The sequence below is a fragment of the Haliotis rubra genome, unplaced genomic scaffold (genome assembly GCF_003918875.1).
Source record: "Haliotis rubra isolate DU_JTF1 unplaced genomic scaffold, ASM391887v1 Scf85, whole genome shotgun sequence".
Lineage (NCBI taxonomy): Eukaryota > Metazoa > Mollusca > Gastropoda > Lepetellida > Haliotidae > Haliotis > Haliotis rubra.
In genome coordinates, this window is record NW_025767579.1 from 2,195,957 (window position 1) to 2,221,788 (window position 25,832).

Sequence of the window (25,832 nt, forward strand, 5' to 3'; positions counted from 1 at the left end):
TCGAAGAGCACGTTTTGCACAAACCCGGTGTAAAAGGGCAGAGTATACCCCCTGTCCCAGACTATACCCGGGGTCAAACTGGGCTAGCCCAGACTATACCCCAGGTATAATCTGGGCTAGCCTAGTTTATACCCCCGGGGTATATTCTGAACTAGGCCATAGTATACCCCCTAAGCCCAGATTATACCCCTACAGAAAACAAGTGATTAAGGATACTACTATAATTTTATTGTACTTCTCACACAATTAAACACTGGTTACAACATTGAAATGGTCCGATACATTTTCCAGATACAAAGCATAATCAGTGTGAGTTTTCAAGCTGAAGCTGGCAGGGTACATCAGCCATTGCATTGACTGACCAACTGCACTGTAAATATAAATGTCACATTTTAACAGACTGGCTGTTGACATAACTTCTGCATCTGTTGCCCACACTCCATCTCGTGAAATTCCCGAATCTGTGATGTACGAGCATTTTTGGGGATAGGGTTGAACAAACGGGTTGACTTGATTTGTTTGGTAGTAAGGTCTGTATGGCCGCCTGACTCCAGTTCATCTCTGAGTCTTTTTCGTTGCTTCGAATCACTGGGGCTTTCGGCGTTGTCGTTAGTGGGTGGGTCATTGGAGTAAATTTTGAGGTTACTGGCGTGGTATGTGTTGTTCAGGATCTTGTTGGCACTATACTACCTAATCTGACACTGTATTTTAATATTTTAAAGTAAAGGAAATCGCCCAACTTTGTGTGCTTGTGTGTTGGGGTGTATAACCTGAGTGTTCATCGTTTTCACACATTTTAAATAACATTTAATAATTACAAGATAAAATCCGTCATAAATAAGATTACTTTCTCTCCGCACCCAAAGGCTGGAACACATGCCGCCCATAAAAAAGATATAAATTTGAGAATAAACATGTGTTTTTAAAATCTAATTTCCATATTGAACAATGTACGGTATTCGCCAGTGTATCTACTCACACTCTGGTATACATTACTCTTTTCTGAGTACCCAATTGTGTAATCGTGTTCTGCATGGAAACGCAATAATTTAACCCTAAATATTCTAGCAGACATGCGTACATCGGGAGTAAGTGCCACCGTGGCAACGCGGCATGGGAATTTAATTTTATGGAAGAACGTTGTTGGCAATGCCATTAAACTTACACAGGAAACATCACCGGTAAGCTCTGAGATCCGACACAGTGGGAACCGCATGTGCGATTATTACCATATGCAGATTACATTACGTCAGAAAAAGGCGGTTGTTTCTGGTTTATTGCTTGTCCGTTAAGATGGGTGTCATAAGTTTCTCAAAGTTTTGATACGACTCTTGTAATGTAAGTATATGTTCGTTGTTGTTGGTTAATGTGTTTTGTTGAAGCACTACGTAAATAACTTTAGTTCCATATATGTGTGAGTGAGGTGGGTTGTAACCCCGCTTTGAACAGTATTGCATTGCTATCATACTTATTGTAGGGGTGTGTGTGTGGTGTGTGTGTGTGTGGGTGGGGTAAGTAGGCTATGCTGCCGGTCTCAGGCGTCTCCACTTTGGTAAAACAGCAAAGTCGGCATGGTGCCGACAAACCCACAATCAGGTCTGCCTAATTAACGAAACTCTACTATTTGTATTTTTTATGGCGTGAGCCGTTCCATGTGTGAACAGTAAGAAAGTGTGCAAGAAACAATGGAGAGAATGTGAGAACATAATTGAGAGAATCACAGACATGAGAGAGAGAAAGTGAGAGAGTGAGAGAGTGAGAGAGAAGAAAAGAAAGAGAGAAGAAATAACAGCGGTAAACTAAAGTAAGAATGACATTAGAAGACACTAGAAACGTTCTTTTCAAACAGGCATATTTCTGACTGTACGATTCAGCATTGGGCACAAGGACAAAATCAAATCCTTTGTAAACTAATCATCTTTCCTTTCAATGATTAAAGAGTATTAATGAAAGCAAGTACAAAATGGTTACGGATGCAATTTATATTTTGACATTTTGTTTTAATCAAAAGCTAATTTTGTTATTTTGAGTACTAATTAAAATGAATGTTACATATGAACCAAAAGGTAACATTTTAAGTTCAAGTTTATCCTGAAACACTTTGTGTTTGCTTACCATTCATGATTTGATCATCCAATCCTTCTTTCCATGAATGTGTAAGTGCCATACCAGTATTATGAATCCGTAACACATTGGTTTTCAGTTGTATCCAACATTTATGGGATTTATTTGCAACATGTATATTCTGTCATTTTCGGGAGCAGAATATCACTGCTTCTTCGTTCAGAATATCCCCTTACGAGTCTGTCAGAATCCTTGCAGTACAAGCTGTGTCTGCTCTTTCTATCACCCCTTCCGATGTTGTTGGGGTATTAAAGCAGACATATGACCTCGACGAGTTGTATTGTAAAAACAAAGCTTTTTTGCCAAAAATCCTTTTTAACATCGAAAATGAAACAGAAAGCATCATTTACGACCCATTGGGTTTGAGATGCCCCCTCCGCTAGGCCAATCGACGGCCTTCGCCAGTTGCTATGTCTATTTCAAAGATTTTCCTCTCTCAGCTCGTAACTCAAATTACAAAATAAAAACATTTAGATTTCAAATTAGGGCTTGGCGTGTTAGAAGTGGTATTCCAATCACATGCAGTGTTTTTACAGCAGTTAAGGCTTCGTATTGATGAGGACGAGCAAACTCGGTAAAAACGAAAGGTCATACTTAACTAGGTCACGAGAGCGAAAAGGAAATGTCAGCAATATGATGTTTTTCAAAGGAAACATAAGAAGAGAAACGGTTTGTCGGGGTCGCAGTTTGTTCCATAACTAACATTGCAACCATAAAACACGATCTGCGTGACGAGGTTTCTGAAGAATTATCTTAGGGACTCACCATTATGTGAGTGAGTGAGTTGAGTTTTACGCCGCACTCAGCAATATTCCAGCTATATGGCGGCGGTCTGTAAATAATCGAGTCTGGACCAGACAATCCAGTGATCAACAGCATGAGCATCGATCTGCGCAATTGGGAACCGATGCCATGTGTTAACCAAGTCAGCGAGCCTGACCTCCCGATCCCGTTAGTCGCCTCATACGACAAGCATGGGTTACTGAAGGCCAATATTCTAACCCGGACCTTCACGGGCCCACCATTATGTGTGCAGAAAGGGTGGAGCGCGGCCTGGGACTTCCTTAGAGACAGGATAATTCTTCAAAACACACAATGTCAACTGTGGAGAGAGGGTCATTTTATTTAACTAAGAAACCCCAGCCAGCCGAGTCAGAACATGCTGTCCAACTTTGGTAGGGTATTTTTGGTAAAACCTGTGACAAATTATATTTTTCTGTTGGTCTTGGAGTAGATTGTTTTCACGGTGCACAATGACATTCACACAGTGCAGTTTGACATTATCTACAATAACACTACAAATATAAAAAGTTATGTTATGGCGTCTAAAATGAAAACATGTGGCCATATCAATGGCATTAACCAACATAACTGACGCAATGATATGTCATGGTGCCCAATTACAGAAAAAAGTGCATGTCAACCCTAACGGATAAGACGTTTTAATATTATGGTGCGGCTTTCTTATTATACCGTTCTAATTATTCACCTACTTCGAAAATGCCAATCAAACACATCTAGATCCTTAACATAGTTTAAGTCGGAGGAGAACTCCGATGAATCTACTTCCGGAATCAGCAGATTCTCCTGATTTCCCCATCACGATGTTTGTTTAACGTTAACACAACAGCATTCCAAGCATTATTTACTCAGTGATTTATACCATGGGGGAACTTCCAACGCCTTCAAGGATCGATCAGCCAAACAACCAGGGTCACAAAGCCCGACCACCCGACCCATTTGGCCGCCCCCTACAACCGGCACAGGTTTTGATGTACCCATTCTATGTCGGGGTCCATACGGGGTGGAAATACTTGAATCCTAACCGTGAGAGAGGCATGATCCGATGTCACAAATAATGTAAGCTTAGGAAATGATATGATTAAATTAGGAGCGAAAAGACTTATACAGTAAATAGAAGCGACAAAACCCTTTCCACATCCATAAGACACCTCTAGCAGAGTCGATTGTACAGATGTGACTATATCATGAATATATATTTGTTTCAGCAGTATTACAGCTGTACGATGTTGTTTGTAAACAAATCGAGTCTGGACCAGACAATCCAGTGATTGTCACCATGCGATACGATGACAGAGAATTGCTACGAAATAGTGATGATACCAGGTGTTGTCGAAAATGAGAGCCTATTCTATTCCCCCCCACCGGTGGCACCCGTCATAAACATATGCTAAGTCCAGTCATTAGTTCACCTGAAATAATACGGGAACGTATGGCATAAGTCAAAATAGGGAATTACATCGGACATCATCTTTGTCACTGTATCAATTTGGAAATTTCCACCACATGTCTCCATAAAACGTCTTGAAAGCTTTACTGAGGCCTTGAATGTAGTAACCTTGATCGAACAACTTCTGAGCAAAACGCTTCAGTTTCAGCCAGGACTTAAATGTGTTGATATTTGTACATGCGAAATGTTGCACGCTAAGCACAATACATTCTGAAACTAAATAATATCTTCTCTATCTTAAGGCATTTGTAAAAGTATATTGAACGAGATATATTACTTTTGATGAACTTCTTCTAACTTCTGATCTATTCCTTGTCAAGATCTGATGACCTCTTTCGCCTGGTACTGTTACACCACTTCCGCTCCACGCCACGTGGCAATGAGGGTCTCGTTACGCAAATCCATACAGGGCACTTAGGACTCGCTTTAGATTTAGTAGGCCATACGTCTGCGACGTGTGGTGTAATTGTGTACATATGGAGGACATATTGACTGCAAGGAGCTCATCCTGTGGCTCCAACAAAGCCACATCATGGACATCAGATGTCAAGTTTACTGTTTAGTGTGATAAAGACTTTTCACAACACCATCAAACTCACGAACATGTCGTGTTTCACACGTGTTAGTGTTAGTCCACACACGTGTCTCTGGCGTGGGAAATGCAAACTCTTTCGGAATCACTTGGCACATGGACCGCCCTTTCATATTTTCACAATTTTTCAGCGCGAGTTTATTATCGTTGAGAGGAGTAAAATTAGTATTTTTCGTGTTTATGTGACCTCCCGTAATTAAAACAAACGTTTGTTTGCGTTGAACGTCGCACACAGCAATGTCAGAGCTATACGGTGACGGCCTGTGGTTATGGAATCTAGATCGAACAATCCAGTGATGATTTGGTGATCAGCGATCCACGAGACTAGGGCAGGAGGGCACGTTACCAACCCAGTCATCGGACCTGACTACCTGACCCCGTCGGTCACCCCTTATTGGTCTGTCGCCCAGACCTTAGTCAATATCATGAATATATTAAATCAAGGAGCACGACCCAAGACCAGAAACATTGGACAAGTCTAGATTGCCTCACATCTAGAAATGAATTTTCTTCCTTTTGGACATTATTTATCTATTTTTTGAAGATATATACTTTTACATATAGTAACTTGATTTCTGGGATTTAATGTCAGTCTGGCGTCCTAGGACTAGATATGCTAATGATGGGGCATCTGACCTTGTATCACCACGGTGTTACTAGTATTTAGTGGAAGATGACATATTGGGAAAGCTGGAGCGCGTCATCGGAGACTGGACGCATCGCGATATATCGTGTGCTACGCTACGGTTATCGCACGGATAGATGAACATCGATTATCGTATATATTGTAGTAGGTCATGCTAGTTGTCACTAACAATACTGATTGCTAGTGTTATTTGTAAGAGTAGTCAAGTGAACGAGAGATTCGTGTTTTGGATGAGTAAGTGAGGGAGTTTAGATTTACGCCGCTGTTAGCAATATTCCAGCAATATCACGGCAGGGGACACCAGAAATGGGCTTCACACATTGTACCTATGTGGGGAATCGAACCGGGTCTTCGGCATGACGAGCTAGGCTACCCCACCGCCAATGTTTTTGATGGACTCGTCCAAAGTGTGTAGAATTCATCACTTACGGACACCGTACCTTCGACGCAGCATACTGTCGTATTTTCACAAAGCCTGCATGTGGTTGGAGAAGTCACTTTAATCTGACACCCTGTTGTATCACGGGAACGCTCCCCCATAGATGCGTCAAACCCAGCTCACTCAAAATACACCACTTTAACCCAATCCAACGAAGTTTAAATACCAACTGTTCACACGACCTGGTTCATCTGTCACCTCTTTACAGAGTTCATGAGTTCTTTTATGTATTCTGAGTAGTTTATAATTCAGTTGCTTTCATATTTAATGTTTACCACACCCTCCTTAATCTCCCATGTATAAAATAATCTGCCGGGAAAAAAATATACATTTGGAAATGTACATTCAAAACGACTATGACTGCATTCTTTCAAAGAGAACTGATGATATGAGCTAGACAGTGGTTGGGGCATTCCACTGAACCACACAGGCATGTGGTAGATGAGTTGCTCCTAATGGCCTATTCACGTGTATCGACTGTAAGGTAAGACGCTGGCTGATAACGAGGCCATCCCACCCCTCAGCCTTTGTCCAGCACTGGGTTACTGGGTGGGGTAATGTCATTTCTTTCAGCTACGTAATGACAGCCTGTTTGTTCGAGACACAAAGCCATCAATTCATCACCAAACAGTCAGTGACAGACGAGATATAAGTTTGACAAACACCACCTTAGAAGTACAGAAACATCTTGTTTGACATGAATACATTAGAAAAACCTTAAAAAGTGGAGCTCACAATTTAGATATTTGAAGTCCCTCGCGTTTTCGTGTTTTTCCGGAATGCTACTCCGATTGGTTACCCGTTACACGACACATCAATAAGCAGCAAAGGAATGTGCCGAATGTGTTAAAATGAAAACATGGAGATTAAATATATATTTCCACATACACATCTCATGTTACGAACATCGCAGGATCAAGGGTCAGGTTATTAAACACGAAACTCGAAACCCAACATTTTGGGAAATTGGATGCAAATAACATTCATGAAAAAGTAGCCTTTGATTTGACCCTCCCCTTTTTGTGTGGCAACTTGTTATTCTAAATATGCCTTAAGTGTTAAACCATTTGATTCCATGTGCAGATTATGCCATGTTACATATTTACAGGGTTTCAGAATGGTGTCAGTTGATTGTTCGAGTTCGCAGTGTACGTTCTCCATCTGAACGCATGTGTCACACCGTAAAGTCACTGAAATTCAGTCTCATCTATTTCCTGCTTAAGTCGATGTGGTTTTAATGTTTGATAAAAACTGCATGGCAATCTTATCGTTCTCACACCTAAATAGCTGAATAAATCTACAGCTAGTATATGTGTGATGGTCTGTATGAGAGTATGGTATATATGTGATGGTCTGTATGAGCACTGGTATATGTGTGATGGTCTGTATGAGAGTATGGTATATGTGTGATGGTCTGTATGAGAGTATGGTATATTTGTGATGGTCTGTATGAGCACTGGTATATGTGTGATGATCTGTATTATAATATGGTATATGTGTGATGGTCTGTATTAGAGTATGGTATATGTGTGATGGTCTGTATGAGAGTATGGTATATGTGTGATGGTCTGTATGAGAGTATGGTATATATGTGATGGTCTGTATGAGAGTATGGTATATGTGTGATGGTCTGTATTAGAGTATGGTATATGTGTGATGGTCTGTATTAGAGTATGGTATATGTGTGATGGTCTGTATTAGAGTATGGTATATGTGTGATGGTCTGTATGAGAGTATGGTATATGTGTGATGGTCTGTATAAGAGTTTGGTATATGTGTGATTTTGTGTATTAGTGTATGGTACATCTGAGATGGTCTGTATGAGCACTGGTATATGTGTGATGGTCCGTATGAGACACTGGTATATGTGAGATGGTCTGCATGACACTGGTATATGTGATGATGGTTTGTATGAGACACTGGTATATGTGTGATGGTCTGTATGAGACACTGGTATATGTGTGATGGTCTGTATGAGAGTATGGTATATGTGTGATGGTCTGTATGAGACACTGGTATATGTGTGATGGTCTGTATGAGACACTGGTATATGTGTGATGGTCTGTATGAGACACTGGTATATGTGTGATGGTCTGTATGAGACACTGGTATATATGGTCTGTATGAGACATGGTATATGTGTGATGGTCTGACACTGGTATATGTGTGATGGTCTGTATGAGACACTGGTATATGTGTGATGGTCTGTATGAGACACTGGTATATGTGTGATGGTCTGTATGAGACACTGGTATATGTGTGATGGTCTGTATGAGACACTGATATATGTGTGATGGTCTGTATGAGACATTGTATATGTGTGATGGTCTGTATGAGAGTATGGTATATATGTGATGGTCTGTATGAGAGACTGGTATATGTGTGATGGTCTGTATGAGAGTATGGTATATGTGTGATGGTCTGTATGAGACACTGGTATATGTGTGATGGTCTGTATGAGACACTGGTATATGTGTGATGGTCTGTATGAGACACTGGTATATGTGTGATGGTCTGTATGAGACACTGGTATATGTGTGATGGTCTGTATGAGACACTATGGTATATGTGTGATGGTCTGTATGAGACACTGGTATATGTGTGATGGTCTGTATGAGACACTGATATATGTGTGATGGTCTCTATGAGAGTATGGTATATGTGAGATGGTCTGTATGAGACACTGGTATATGTGTGATGGCCTGTATGAGACACTGGTATATGTGAGATGGTCTGTATTAGACACTTGTATATGTGTACACACAGGTGTACGCCAGTATCATAAAAGATGTAAACATGTAATTAATCATCAACACATTCCATGGAACTACATGACATATACACAGTTGCTAAAACTGAAATTTTGAAACACGTCAACATGCACGTTCGCGAGAGGACTTTACATATAAAAGTTACCTCACTTGGAGCTGTAGAACTGTCAGTAACTGGCGTGGTGATTTACGAAGCTGCCACAAGACTGTAGTCGGGCGTCTTGGTGTGGCGCTCATGCCATCGGTGACTTGTTTAACGGGCAACTGTGACGTTATTTTAGATTCAGCCAGGCACTACACTTCATGTTTAGCTTAATAGTCAATAGCAGTCTGACGTTTTCCTGAAGGAATGTTAATAATGATATATGCTAGGATAACGACCTGCGTTTTCTTGACCTACCTCCATAAAATACCCTCGGTGGAGGCAATTAACGTGTGTTTGGCGTTTTCTTCACTAAACTATACATAGCAGTACATTTCAAAGCAATGAAGACGTGGAGTCTCGGCATGCTCAGTATACGTGCTATCTGCACGTCTGAATAAATTATAGCAACGGCAATGCACGGTATCAGCGTGGGAATGATTGATAGGTGACAACAAAAACCATGTCACAGGGAGGTACCTGGAATTCAGGTGTGGTCTGTTTACCTGTGGTAAAGCCCATAGATCAGTATGTTTGGCCTCAAGATTGTATATTTAATATGGCGAAGATTTTATGGTAGGTTGAATTAACAGGCAAATACCTCTGTTCTCAAAGGTATCCGGGGAACGGCGTTTAAGAATTGATCTGGGTGTATTGTGTAACGAGACAACGGGAGACTTCGTTGAGAAAATATATTGTTCGTTTTGCGATGTACAGTCAATCACGGTTTTCGACAGGTTACATATGCCACGTGTTACGTCTCCACGTCCTCACCGCCCAGATGTGTGGTCTGACGGGGGACCTGACTCAGTCTGTAAATCTTTTACAGAACAAACGGAGAAGCATAATCAGGACGAGATTCGATCTCATGATCACTGGCTTCTGACAATAAGGAATGAAACTCTTCAGATTGAATTGCGCTGTCTTACACGACTGGTTCACCCAGGATGTGTTTCCTGTTACTGTTCTACATGTGTTGAACAACTAGTTACAAAAAATATATATTTGTAGGAATTAATTTGATCAAATGTCTTTTGTTGTGTTACTATATCAGAGTCAATAATAATTTTTTGAAAACATTTTGATGAGATCAGCAAATCGACAACATACACTTACTGTCCTGTCACCGGCGTCCTCAGGTTTACAGGCGACCTTCAACGTTTCCGAGAAAACCAAGTTCCCGAACATGGACGTTACCTTGTAATGCACACAGCCTTCAAGGAAACTGAAACATGACCAGACAAGGCAAGGGCCCAGGGAGACACAATACAGAACACACACTGTGCTGCATGACACTGATGTGCATGGAAAAACCGCATAAACCATGGAGCTAGTGTGTCACTATTGTGACGTTCGACACCTGTGTTACTGGACAACTGTGACGTTCGACACCTGTGTTACTGGACAACTGCGACGCTCGACTACTGTGGTACTGGACAACTGTGACGCTCGACTACTGTGGTACTAGACAACTGTGACGCTCGACAACTGTGGTACTAGACAACTGTGACGCTCGACAACTGTGGTACTGGACAACTGTGACGTCACAGTTGTCGAGCGTCACAGTTGTCCAGTACCACAGTTGTCGAGTGTCACTGTTGTCCAGTACCACAGTAGTCGAGCGTCACAGTTGTCCAGATAGAGTGTCCAGATAGTTGACATTCGACTTCTGTGGTACTGGACAACTGTGACACTCGATTACAGTGACACTCGACAACTGTGACATTCAATAACTGTGATACAACTGTGAAACTCGATAACTGTGGTACTCAACAACTGTGGTACACGATGACTGTGACCCTCGACAACAATGACCCTCAACTATGATACTCGATAACTGTGGTAGTCGACAACTGTGGTACTGGACAACTGTGACACTGTATCACTCGACAAGTGTGACACTCGACAACAATGACACTCAGCAACTGTGGTACTGGACAACTGTGACACTGTATCACTCGACAAGTGTGACACTCCACAACAATGACACTCAGCAACTGTGGTACTCGACAACTGTGAGACTCGACAACTGTGACGCTCGACAACTGTGAGACTCGACTACTGTGACGCTGACGCTATTGCTACATCCCGATCTAACTTCAATGGCTTCTCCTACTACAGGTAAAGTTGCCACTACATCCCTGATCATACTCTAAATGCTTCCGCTAGAGGGGTTAAATTGTTCAACAAGATTCAAATTCTGCTGTTCCCCTAACGTCCGCTTACCTGCATCTGAAACTCTGACCCCGATCCACCCCAAGCTGCTGCTGCTGCTGCTGCTGCTACTGTTACACCCACTAACTTGACGGCCTCAACCCCACTCCATCTTCAACTGATGCGTCTCCTAATAGACCACCCCGTAGCTCTGTGTCACGACACAGCCCTGAAAGCCTCCATTCAACACCGCCTTACGATATAACGTTTGGACTTTAGGGCATCATATTGTGAAACCTGACGCAGGAAATATTTTTTCCATGATCTGACGCTGAGTCACTGTACCCTTCGCTGAGAGCTAATGACAACTATAAGTTGTATTAACCCATGCATACCCACCGAACCGCGAACTAGGTCGTAGATTGGTTTCTCCAGAAAGTACATTCACGTTTACGGGTGACAAAGACCAGATAATGACTGACGTTTAGACCATCCTGTCCACCAGTACATTTGTCGAGTGGTACATTGCAGATGAACGATGGGAGGTTCGGTTTTAGAATACTTGTCACGATGGTCTGTTTGCACAAACATCACCTCAACAAGAAACATAACGCATTCGAGATCCTGGAGTATCTCATACGAAACCGTCTCATTGTACAGGCGCCGTGTGATCGCGCTTGGTCTAACGTTACTTTGATCAGTATTTCAGTTATATAAAGGCGTGGTAACTTAATGCCGGGTGAAGTCCGAAATGGTGCAGGTCCTAAACATTATACCACATTGGTTAAACGGGTGTGGTGTTGTCAACTCTCGGTCATTACGGGATTCGAACCCAAGATTACCGGATCCTGACCAGGCTAACTTTAAATCGAAAAATTCTTAAATGTTAAACTTGCTTCAAACGAAACTAAGCGTCCGCTCGTCACGCCAAAGACCCGGGTTCGATTCCCCACATGGGTACAATGTGTGAAGCTTATTCCTGTGTCCCCCGCCGTAATATTGCTGGAATATTGCTAACCGCGGCGTAAAACCATACTCTCTCACTCAAATGAAACTTTACTCCTAAATACTAACATTAAATTTCGCATACGACGCAACACAGGCATGAAACGCGACAGTTTTTTTATGATAAAAAACAAAGGAACATTGGACCGTTAAGCGAATATTTACACAGAGCGTGTCGAGACCGAGAAGGTGGTATGCCAAAAAATGCCGAAATCAGTCCCATCTCCATGGCCTCATTGTGTCAACCAGCTCGTATTTCTGTGAAGGGACGGAACTGCGCCAACATATGGCGTGATGACGTGATATAATACAACGCCACATATTTCCTAGGTACTCTCAGTAGGACGCAGTCAGTTGCCCTTTGTTCCTGTGTACTAGCTGACTTTACCGGACACTGAAATAGGGATGTCCTTAATAACAAAGGCGCTGTAGTACTGTAAAACGTGGGAGAGAAAGTGCTATCATCAGGTTTTGACCTACATCTTTGATGCTTTCATTATCCATATATCGATGTAGGTTTAAAATATATACACTCAGGCTATACGCCAAATACAGTGATGTACTGAACTATGTGGAACTATGGAATCAGTGACCAGTTAAACCGCCATTAAATATTTGTCCAGTGTCGCGTTAAAACAGTTTTGGGACCAGTGAAGGCTCAAACCAAATCATGACGGTGGAATTGGTTATAGTTTGTTAATGTTCCTTCGCATTCATCATTGCAGACACTCGAGCGTTTTTTGTAGGCTGGAATTTGTGTCTAATATAACGCTTGGGAGACAGCTAATGTGCGTTATTTCCTGCGTAACAGACATGGAGTGGGCGTGACGATGTCGGTGAGGTTGAGATACGTTGAGTGTTGGGGTGGGCAAGGAGGGGATTACTGGGTGGACGGTAGTGTGGACGATTGCGTGAATGGTGGGGTGGACGGTGATGTGGACGGTGATGAAGACGTTGATCAAGATAGTGACGTTGACGGTGGTGTGGTGGGTGTTGTCAGAAGGTGGTGCGGACAATGGTGTGGACGGTGATGTGGACGGTGGTGCGGACGAGCGTAGACAGTAGTGAGAACAATGGTGTAGACGGTGATGTGGACGGTGGTGCGGACGAGCGTAGACAGTAGTGAGAACAATGGTGTAGACGCTGATGTGGACGGTGGTGCGGACGAGCGTAGACTGTAGTGAGAACAATGGTGTAGACGGTGATGTGGACGGATGTAGACGGTGGGGAGGAAGGTAGTGAGACCGGTGGTGTTGACGATGGTGTAGACGGCGACGAAGACAGTGGTGTGGAGCGTTGTGTGTGTGATCGTATATATTTGTTGTGTAGGGAAGGTGGTTGGGCTAATGTGGCGTTGGTTGGTGGGTCGGAGAATGAGTGGCTGCTGGTGTTGACGGTGGGAGGGTTGAATGAACTGATTAGCAGTGTCGGCCTGACCTGTCAGATCCAAGATGATGTTATTATCTCTACCTGCATACAGCTGTGGTGCCCTGATACTGGGATTGCATGTATCTACAAATAGCAGCTCGACGAGACACCTCCAACTTCCTGATTCCTCTTCGATATTTCCATAAAGGTAACGCTAGGTTAAAAGAGCTGCAGTAAACCACGCTGATAACGAACCCGCTTGTAACAAACTGACGGATGAAACATACTGGTACATACTGTGTATTCCCACAACTAGGGGTGGGTATTGCAGAGAATGTTCATATTGTGATATATTGCGATACGGAAGCATATATTGCGATATGTATTGCAATATATTGCAAGGATTATTTTTTTAACAAAAACTACTTATAATCGAGTTAATGCTTCATTATAAAGCAAAAACACAACAAAATCACTATGATTGATTAACCTTTTATAAAAACTTTTAATCATGACAAAATATAAATGTAAGTAACATTTGGCACTAATGAAACAGGGAAAAGAACTAGTCAAAAAACGGAAATATCCGAAGATTTCCGAGTGTTACGAAGTTTTCCGAATGCATGTCAAAATACCGGTTTTCGATCAGCGTATCGCAATACGTATCGTTTTCATGTCTGAACCAGTAAATACCGGTAAACCGGTTATATTGCGCAGCCCTACCCACAACTAACATACTCAGCATACAATCTGCTGTATGTTAGACAGTCTTCACAATGAACATGACCATACAGTTAACAAGCGGGCAATCATTAAAAGTTGGATATTTGAGCTGCTAAAAGGGTTAAGGTGATAGATAGAATCTGAGAAGACAGGTCTTGGTTTCCACTGCCGCGTTATCGCATTGGTAATCGGTTAAAAAAAACACTCACTCACTCACTCTTGACCTAGATTTATTTCGGCATCTAATATCAAGAAGCTATCTGTATCATGCAAAGTACAGGATTGCTTTCAAGGCATGTTACATGCTGTATGACGTGAGTAGCACACCCTCCCTACAATCAGATGGTGGCCAAGTGAGTTGTGTGTTCGGTAACGGTCGGGTCGTGGTTCAGCTCTATACATGTATTTTTGTGCGTGATAACGATTGCCTTAGAATTTTTTTCTCTTTTTTTCTTCTTTAACTCTTCCTCCTCCTTCTCGTACTCCTCCTCCTCCTACGGCTACTACTACTACTACTACTACTACTACTACTACTACTACTACTACTACTACTACTACTACATACCGCTTAGATGCCATCAAGAGTGTGCTCAAAGTCGATCACAACATGCACAATATACACACTGGAGACAAGATATAAGAACTTGTCTACACCGACAGTGCTGGTGGCCTTGAATGGCTGTGATCTAACATACCTCGGTGTACCAAGCTAACCTAACAACCTCAACCACACAATCTTTTCTCATCAATTTCAATCAGTAAAACTACAACTATTTCTCAAGATGGTTTTACCATATCCTCTTAACTTATAATTTAAATTTATTTCTTTAAATACCCTCATATTTTGTAAAACGTGCGCCACTCGGTGCTGAGGTTTTTCGACGCTTGCTTTGTAAAATAACTTCCAAGCCTCTCAAAGCGTAAGTACTCCACAAAAAACATGTACCATTGCCGTTAAAACGTTTAGGTGCTATTCTGAACAGACGGAAGTTAGAGTCAACAGTTTTGTAGGGGAATGAGTGAAACATGACCTTTGGTTCTATGGCTGGCTGACTTGGACAATGTTTTCTCCAATCATCTGTCAAACGTAGCCTCTGACATTCTCCACAACCAAACACTGCCGTGGATATGTTTCAAATTTTAAATGCTAAGTTTGAAAAAGCTAAAAACGCGTCATGGTTAGTAGGAAAAAAAAAACTTAGATAATTTCTCCTTTCTATCTTAATGTTATTTACCGAGCTCGGCGTCATGTGCCCATTCCCACTATCTATGACAGTTTATCAGCGGAACGCGTCTAATGAAATGTTCCTGCACTTCAAACAATCTGAAACGAACTGAAATAACTGGCTGCCTTGTAATGTTAGCATGTCTTGGCATATCGCCCCAGAAGCTTGTTAGAAAGTACGAGCTAACTCTTGTGGCGGTGTGTGTAGTTAGTTGATGAAAGAGTCTAGTGATTAGCTCGTTTGTTGTCATGTAAATTTCTTAGTTAAGCTCAATAAAGTCTCTGCAAATCAAACAGCTGCATGTCTTTGAGCCGCTTAGTAAGACTGACAACATGCGTAATATCTGGTGGGACTAGACTGTACACTTGTGTATTTTACAAAACCCGTTACCCAGAGGTAGGTTGTGTTCCCCCAAGAACCCAGAGGTAGGTTGTGTTCCCCCAAGCACCCATATATCCTTTTTTTCCCAAGAACCCAGAGGTACTTTGTGTTCCTCAAGAACCCAGAGGTATGCTGTGTTCCCCTAAGCACTCAGATATACTTTGTGTTTCCCAAGAACCCAGAGGTATGTTGTGTTCCCCCAAGAACCCAGATATACTTTGTGTTTCCCAAGAACCAAGAGGTACTTTGTGTTCCCCGAAGCACCCAGATATAGTTGTGTTTCCCAAGAACCCAGCGATACGTTGTGTTCCTCAAGAACCTAGAGATACTTTGTGTTCCAAGCACCCAGAGGTACGTGGTGTTTCCCAAGAACCCAGAGATACTGTGTGTTCCCCAAGAACATAGAGATACGTTATGTTCCCCAAGAACCCAGAGGTACGTTGTGTTCCCCAAGAACCCAGATATACTTTGTGTTCCCCAAGAACCTAGAGATACTTTGTGTTCCCCAAGAACCCAGATATACTTTGTGTTCCCCAAGAACCTAGAGATACTTTGTGTTCCCCAAGAACCTAGAGATGCGTTGTGTTCCCCAAGAACCCAGAGGTACGTTGTGTCCCCCAAGAACCAAAAGATACTTGGTGTTCGCCAAAAACCTAATCTGTTTTGTACAAGTGAGCCCAATGAAGAGGAATGATTGAAACTATATTATCCTCGGCGCCTCCAAGACCAGCTTCAGGTGCCACAAGACGTCACAGCTAAAGCAGCACGGTTGAGGCTTCCTTGAGGCGGGAGACTGAGAAGACGGGGGACTGAGAAGACGGGGGACTGAGAAGACGGGGACTGAGAAGACGGGGGACTGAGAAGACGGGGCTTCAGCGTTATGTGTAATGAAACTGTTCTCAGGTAGGGAGCAGAATTACTAAGCTGAGCAGAGTTGCGTCCCTTTGGCGTATCAGGACCCAATACATGAAGCGGGCACACTGTGATATAACTGAAATACTGTCGATGATATATATTATTGCGTCTTGGCTGACACCGTGGAGGGAGTACAGGCCCACTGTATGTCATACACTCCAGCTGATATGAGGTTGTTTCAAATCTCATGATATATCATGTAATGTTTGTGTTAATACAACGACTATAAATCAAAACCCAACATTTGATTCAAGGGTGATCCCGGCGGCCTCATCACAGACGAGTTACCTGTAATCAAGGCGTGGTCTGCCTGCCTGTACAAAGGTAAACAAGAATTTGATAAGTGTGTGACTTGCAGCGTCATATTCTTTTGTGACGCTAACGTGTTTACCTAACGTGACAAAAGGGGAGTGACGATAGACTGAAAGGGCATGTGAAATCATTGATCCTTTTACTTAGACGGGTACATATTCTCACGGTTAACGAACTAAAGTGCACGTTACATGAGTATCTTCTCTGCGATGAAATAATTGCTGACATTAACTATTTTTTGTTAAGGTTTCCTAAAGGTTGACAAGTTTCACAATTATTTTGTGTATATTTATAGAAAATGTATTTTTATGAGCCCCTGTGATTTGATTTTGTTTGTCGTTAAACGCCACGCTCAGCATGCATGTATTTCAGTTATATGAGCCTGGACCAGACAATCCAGTGAATAACTTCATGGGCATCGATCTACGCAATTGGGATACGATGATATGTATCAAACAAGTCGGCGAGCCTGACAAGCATTGCAGAAGCCCAATTCTGACCCGGATCTTCACGGGTAATAATAATAATAATAATAATAATAATAATAATGTGTCCATTTATATAGCACCAAACTCCTCACTAGGTATGGTCATAGCGCTAACAATCAAGGCACAGGACATTATTTCCCCGGATAACCCAAGCTGCCTGTTAGGCGCTAGAAGGTTATAGTCATATGACTTTTTTCCACCGGGTACCCATTTGTCCTGCTGGGTGAACAGAGACAATTTTGAACAAACTCACTTGCCTAAGGTGAGACCACATGTGTCACATGTGCTTCGTTGTGGGGCAGGACTCAAGTCCCAGAAACTCTCAGGAGTCAAGCTGCCAAACACGGTCACCCATCCAAGGACTCTCCGAGCTCGACGCTGCTTAACTTCACCGATTTGTGACCTGAACTTTGAGCACAGGACCACGCGCCACCACACGGTAACCTGTGATATGATTTTGGTATAGCTGACTGTGTCAACATTTACTCAAACTTAGGACAAGTGGGATAGTCCAATGGGTCAAGTCCATTTCCTATGTCGCCCGTCGGGACATTAATGGGATATTCTTGCTAGCTCACCGAGGTCCCACAAAGGATTGTCATGGTTGGGAAAAAATCAGTTTGAACTCTTAAAGTCTATCGACTTCGAGCCTGATAAAACGTTGTCTCACTGTACACAGCTCTACATCCACACTTCTACCATATGCTAACACTGTATCCTTCCAGGCCTCATTGAATTCGCACTGCAGTCGAAAATTCTCGCCTTTTAAGATGGACTTTTAACCTTGCCTTCAAAAAAAGATGTTTTTCAACACAGGTCTAGAAGCCATTAACGAGAGTTTCAAAAGTCCCGAATACTTCAGATTTTACGATAAAATATACATGAAACGCTAATAATCTCAAACATTTCGAAAATTACCGCAAAACGTAACTGAATCATAATTACTGATATTTGAAGAGGGTGGCAATTAACATGATGAAATGTTTCGCGCAGCGTGTTGCTTACATGGAAACATTGCACTGAGTTCATGAAATATAACATTAATCTTGACAAGATGGTTCCACTTATGTAGCGAGCATCGGATCGCACAAGTACTAAGGACAATCTGTATCATATATCGTAGAATTGGCTCCCTGCTTTAAGGACTGAGCGTCAAACATTTTGTCTGTCTGGCATATTCTGCATGACAGGACTTAATAACATTTTGTGGTGTAATATCATACAATTTTAGTTGAATAGATTTTCTAGCATTTGCACATTTTCAATGTGCATAATGATTTCTTTAAGCATTTACGTCAGTAACAGAGCAATACAATCCGTCGTACATTTACACGACACGCATCCTTTTTACACGACACACACCCGGCATAATATTTTAAATCATTTTTCTGTGTGGCTGTGACAGGTACTCTAGAATATCAAGAATAAACGTTGCTGATACTGAATCACATTAACAAAAGTTGCTTGTGTTCTTCAATCTATGTTTTGTCAGATGTTGCTTTCGAATCGTAGCGAGACTATTATTTAGGAAATCAGTATTCAAAGATCTGCAGATTAGTTATGCCTATGTTCTGGTCATGCTTTATCAACTCTTACCGATATAACCCCCGACAGTTGTTTTAAAATTCTATTTGAACTCGTATTACATTTACACATGCGATATACAGAAAACATATTGCAATATGGCATTATTCGTTGCCTTGGACACCTGTGAAATGGATTACAGTCTGGTACTGAACACGTGATGTCAGAAACGTCTTTTATAAATAACGTCATTCAAAACGTGGACATCTGCGGGCTGACATTGACAAACAAACATCCTCTACTTTCGTCCGAGGGTATAGACGTAAAGAAGGCAATTTTATCCATTACTTTTAATGAGCTGTATATATACGACAATTATCTACCTTCACGTCATCAGTCTCGAGGAGGGTTATAAAAAGCAAAGGTATTTGGTCAATTTTCAGTGTGGCAAGAAACCAAACCTGGCTAGCTATTCTCGAAACGTTCGTAGCCCTACGAACCTCTTAAGCCCATTCTTAACACATTGGCTACGATCAAAGTTACGAATTCTTAGGGCTACGAACGTTTCGAGAATAAGGGCCCAGGTTCCACAAAGCATTCGTAAAGTTACGACCTGTCGTAACTCTACATTTTACCATAGGCTTACGTATGTCGTAGCGCTACGAACGCTTTGTGGATTGGGACCAAGGTTTTATGTTTTCATAAGTTGGAATGAAAAGAATGAAACATCTGGTTCTTGCGTCGTATTTAAGTTATTCTTCTGTCATGTAAAAGCTACATCGCCATTTGCATATTTTCAGGTAATGAAGGAGCAACATCAGCGAGTACAATGACGTCACAGCCGCGGCGCCTTAAAAACAGTTAGCTGATTACTTAATATACTACATATTGGTACGTCATAAAGTAGATTACTCTCCAACAACAACAAAACAGATTTGACCAAGGAAACGGTATCCCTACAATCATTGAATGTATGGAATCTAACGTCGTCTTGAAAGGTAATTTAGCGATTGAGTAACAGCTTTGCGTGGTAAAATCGTCCATATCAAGCATAGCTTTCGTGGAACTACCACTTAGAGTAAGGTGATGACAAACCGAAATCTGGGATTCCAACCTACGATTGTAAAATTCTGGAACGCACTAGGGACCAACTCTGCGCACCGAAGGTCAAACGACTGGGCGAGTCAAGTTTATTTCCCTATTTACAGTTGTATCAAAACGTCCAGTGTATTTTCATGTAAACAATTGACTTTCCTTTGCATGTATTTTTGACGGATGTGTTCACCATTTTCGGGAACACCTGGTACAATGACTACTTACACGTGATACCTTATCACACGCACATATCGCTGGGTTCGTTCAGCCGTCTCAGCTTCCAGCAGAGATTTCTTATTAACAGGGACATAGTTTTGTCGCGTTAATTCGGTCAAGTTATCATTTTGAGAAACATCTGCATAGCTTGATGGCGACAATCCGTGTGTGATTTTTTATTTATTGCTTAAAAAGGGTTTAAAAGGGGGTTAAAATTGAAAAAAATATGAAAAAAGTAGTTTTTGGATTTCGATGCATTCATGCACGTGTTTTCGTGCATCAGTCTGTGTCACGAGGGATTCCGACTGTAATACAACTCTCCAATCCCAGCACAACCGATGCATGCAGTCATTGGTCAGGGATGCATGTGATGAGCGATGTCGATGCAGTTAGGAGCATCTTTCAGCTGCTTAGTCACTGTGACGACCTTTGTGCACGTTGCTGCTACGTCAACGCCAACGTAACGTTCTCGTTCTCAACAAAAACGTTTTTAAGGCGTCTTGGATAAATGCTTTTAATAAGGTAAACCACACACATCTATACACAGTAGATAAGTCGGTTTCTAAACGAGTATTAATAATGGTAGATATGTCATAGAGCACACCATTTCAATAAGTTTGTTTAAAACTTCATATATTCTTCTTCCGTGTTAACACGTATACATTTGATGTCTTTTCACCGCCAAAACATTGTTATTTTACAAATAAAGGAAACGCGTCTACTGCAGCTCTTAGTCACGTAAGCAACGCAGGCGGATGATCCCGTCCACTGATCGCCTTGTACAAAAGTTTAGATCTTGGTGATCAATATTAACCCAGAATCCTACAGATGTTGAGTGGAATAACAGTAAAACATATGCTGGGAAACCGCTGACGTCATAGAGTGAGTGAGTGAGTGAGTTTGGTTTTACGCCGCTTTTAGCAATATTCCAGCAATATCACGGCGGGGGACACCAGAAGTGGGCTTCACACATTGTACCCATGTTGAGAATCGAACCCGGGTCTTCGGCGTGACGAGCGAACCAGTACAAGCATTTATATTGCCGTAATGTTGCTGGAATATTGCTAAAAGCGGCGTAAAGCCAAACTCACTCCACTCTAGGTCCAATTTAAATTTCTAAAACCTATCTGGGCAAGTCCTTCAAAATAACTGTACAAGAAGTACATGTACAATTCTATGATAAAAAGAAAGTCGGGATTGTACCAATGAGAGACCGAGCACTGTTTATAAGTGTCTGTAACTATTACGTGCTGAAACATAATAGATTGTTCCCATATATCCGTAATTGCATTTGTTATAAATGAATACCCAAGGATCAACGTTGTCACCATATCGAATTCATTAACACTAATAATAATGATCAAAATAAAGTACAAATGTACATAAATGCTTGTACTGGTAAATGTCTTTAGCAAAGACGTGATATAAATGCCACTTGAAAGATGATATTTACCTTTAAACTGTCCACAATCACAGTGTCCACCTGTCTTTTCCCGGGTATTTAATCCATGACAGGGTGCTTGTCACTCACACACCTGTAATCAGTCTTGAGGGAAGTAGTGTCGTATGCTCCCGTATCGCTCAGTATTGTCAGCTTCCCGCTGTAACATGAGACATCGGTTTGAGACACAGCCTTACCCAACTCAGTTATATTTAACGGCATACGCTGTGCTGCTACGCATGAGCGGTGCCGCCTTCCGTTAAGCGCCCCAGTACACCGTGTGCAGGTCTTTGATGACAGAAAGATATCATTTAACTCCACCTGATAAAATCTATTAACAAGCGACTGATAAATTGAAACCAGTTGTGTGTGGGATAACATCACTCTCGGTTTCCGATTCCCTAAGACGTTCTACTACATGAATGGCTTAGAAGACATACCAAGCATCTAGTGTTGCTTGGTATGTTTGGGGCGATCTGAGGCTACACCAGGCTAAGTGTATATACCTCATACATTATGTCGTTAAAAAGTCTGTTCGTCACAAACAGCAATGTAACCACGGAATAGGTTTTCATTTATCTATATTACGGTTAGCAAAATATTTGGATAATCCGCAAATGTGTTTTTCGTTTTGCTGCTAAGAAATTTACACACGTGGCAAGGTTGTAGACTGCAGTTCATTTTCATCTTATCGTACGTCATCACAGCGACTGTTGGGGTAGTTAGTGATTAGTCCACATTGGTGGGAGGGTGAGTTAGAGGGTTGGGTGTCACACCGATGTCAGCAATCTCTCAGTAGGGACACCGGAAATGGGCTTCACCCATTGTACAAACCTAAGAAATCGAACCCAGGCCTCCGGCGTGACGAGCTAGGCTACCCCCCTAAACCCACCCCACCCACGTCATTGATGGGGCGGTCCATGTGGAAGGATATATTTGTTGAACCGAAACTTCCAAACTTGAGGTTCATTCAAACACGTTAACCAGAAAACACCACTTTTGGAAACAAACAAGATGGCCGTGGGCTACTGCAGATAGAATGAGCAGAATAAGGTGTATATCCTTGGTTCACAAGTCTACCTTGTGAACCCGTAAACTATTATTTGGTGGGTCAAGGTTTTTCATTCATGAAATTCACTTTGCATATAAAACTCATAACAGAGAATGACAATGTTTCCAAATAGCAGGGTGGTGGCGCTCTCTGACGCATCATGTATGCTACCCCTATTTGCCCATCCTTACTTTCATGGCGCAATAACAGAGGTATTCTTCTGCAGGGCGTGTCCGCATACAACTGTCTGGATTAAGTATTTATTATTATTGCTGTTTGCATGTATAGGCTTGTGCAAATAACTCCAAGTTTCTTTTTATTGTGTACAAAACACTGTGCAAATAGACGAATGTGGAACTGTATTCGGAAGGTGTCCAGCGGTATTCGCTTTGGTTAGATGCCAATACTAAAACGTTTATTACGGGTTGAAATAGTTTATGATTTTAGTATAAACTTTTGGATAGATATTTGAAAATATAATATTTGTGTAGGGGTAGCAGAAAAATAGAATTGAGTATGAGAGAGTGCATCTTGTGAACCTCAAGGAAGTCCTACACTCTGGAAGCGGATGAGGCTAGGGTTGTAGGATATTTTTCTTTTTGCATAATATTCAAATTTTTATGCATGGGCGATGCACCATTGCACGAAAGCTATATTTCCACACATAACGCGGTATATTCCTATGCCAACAACTGAAAGTTCAGGATCATGAATTCTTCATGGTAATGGCCTGCGGTCATTCCCCACCATTGTACCAGAGCGTTTCACTGAAGAGGTACCACCTAACACCCGATTACATACAGCTAACACCTACGTCACTTGTCCTCTACAGTCGACAAGTAACTGAGACACTGCTCAATGCGGTATTAAACACAATTCACTCACTAAACTGGTTTTTGTCATTTCTAAGAAGAAAGTGGTTGAAACAGGCTCCATACGTTTGAAACATACTGGGGCGCTTCGAATTATTTACAAGAAGCATATATATTTTTAACTGGGAAATATTTTTTTCTCCTTAAGTAAACCTTTGTAAGTTTATGGGTTGTGGGTGTGGTAGAGTGACAGGGTTATCTTCAATAATGATATATATATAAATTGTTTAATAGGAAAAAAATAACTGAAACTACCGCTAAAGTACTCGTGTTCTTATGCTAAGAGGTTTACGGCAATGACCATGCACTCATCGTGGTTTCCACGCTTTGCCCATTTCCATATGTTTAAGTTTCTAACAGCACGAGTGCCGGTTTTACAACCCGGTACAGTAGCACGTAGACAGGCGCAAGAGGTGACGGGTCTCGCTTCAATCATAAAAGTAAATTAGTTTGTTTATTAATTGACAACAGAAACAGTTTTTAGTTTGAATGCAGTCAGTAATGTGATATACCTCAGTCAGTAATGTGATATACCTCAGTCAGTAATGCGATATACCTCAGTCAGTAATGTGATATACCTCAGTCAGTAATGTGATATACCTCAGTCAGTAATGTGATATACCTCAGTCAGTAATGTGATATACCTCAGTCAGTAATGTGATATACCTCAGTCAGTAATGTGATATACCTCAGTCAGTAATGTGATATACCTCAGTCAGTAATGTGATATACCTCAGTCATTTGTAGCGTAGATACAAACCCTTTCGAAAGATGTACAAAAAGACATTTCCAGTTACTATACATCTGTATACTATCAATTTTGATGATAAATAATTCATAATTTCAGAATCATGATATACCTCAGTCATTTGTAGCGTAGATACAAACCCTTTCGAAAGATGTACAAAAAGACATTTCCAGTTACTATACATCTGTATACTATCAATTTTGATGATAAATAATTCATAATTTCAGAATCATGAGTTTTTTCAATGACACCACACATAAAACAATATGCCAATAATTGTCATATGCTTTGTTGTAGATGTAACGCTGCACCACCACAAAAAAATAAATCATTTGCTAACAGTGAGAGGAACCCATTTCTGGAGTCTGTTTGTTAACACAAACGAACGTGTTTCGTCAAAAAATAACTGTATGCTGAGTTTGTTCCCGGGTAACAGTGTTGTGAGATTAACACACTGTCTTGTACCAGAACCCTGATACCCTGGACCGGCTGAACGCTACTGAACACTGCACATGACAAGAGTTAAGTTCGGGGTGAGATTTATTGAGTCTGTCGCCCTTGTAATATCAAGTCGAGACATTTATCATTTTTATGTTTTATGTATGAGGCAAAGAATTTGACCGACCAAACAAGGGAACTGTTGCTGGATTTGTTCTAATTGTTTTGCGTCGGTGACATACTTGCAATGTTCCCGATATAGCAGTACGTGTATTTATGAGGAGATTGCCATCTCCATGTGTGGAACGTCTGCGTCTGTGACTGGAAAAAAGGTTTAAAAAACGACGTCATGTTGTGACGAAATCTGGAACAATTAAAAACATATCCTACATTTGATTTAAAACCTAATTTTCCACGATGCTTCACATTCATGTCTGTTTTTGCCATCTGATTGTTGAAATCATTCAGTGACGAACACACACGAAGGCGGGGAAAGGGGTGAAAAAAGTGACCCATATTTGTTTTTTGAAAGTGGGGCACTGGGATAGAAATACTGTCGACGGTGACAGAGTATGCGGTCACCGAATTTCTCACTTCCATCGTGAAAACAGTTGTTTTATATGTAGATTGTCATTGGCTCAAAATAGTATTTTTAAGGATGAATGATGAGTGAGTGAGTATGCTTTTACTCCGCTTTTAGCAATATTCCAGCAACATCACGGCGGGGGACACCAGAAATGGGCTTCACACATTGTACCCATGTTGGGAATCGAACCCGAGTCTTCGGCGTGACGAGCGAACGCTTTAACCACTAGGCTACCCCACCGCCCCCGATGAATGGAGAGGTTATGTAGATGCGATGATATTGTTAAAATGGACCCATGTACACCCGATACAGTGATATACAGGT

The 25,832-nt window shown here is 41.6% G+C and overlaps 1 protein-coding gene across 4 annotated transcripts in view; it reads right to left on the reverse strand.

Annotated features, from left to right (window-relative positions):
* The window catches only part of LOC124262681 (carbohydrate sulfotransferase 11-like), an 89,290-nt gene that overhangs the window by 31,058 nt on the left and 32,400 nt on the right, over positions 1–25,832 (reverse strand). For 2 of the 4 annotated variants that reach the window (XM_046697194.1, XM_046697193.1), the window contains exon 2: positions 21,826–21,973. The gene's annotated coding sequence lies outside the window, so the exon portion shown is untranslated. Of the gene's footprint in view, positions 1–8,968; positions 9,138–11,191; positions 11,447–21,825; positions 21,974–25,832 lie in introns of those variants that run through there. The other 2 variants (XM_046697195.1, XM_046697196.1) reach the window with 2 other exon arrangements.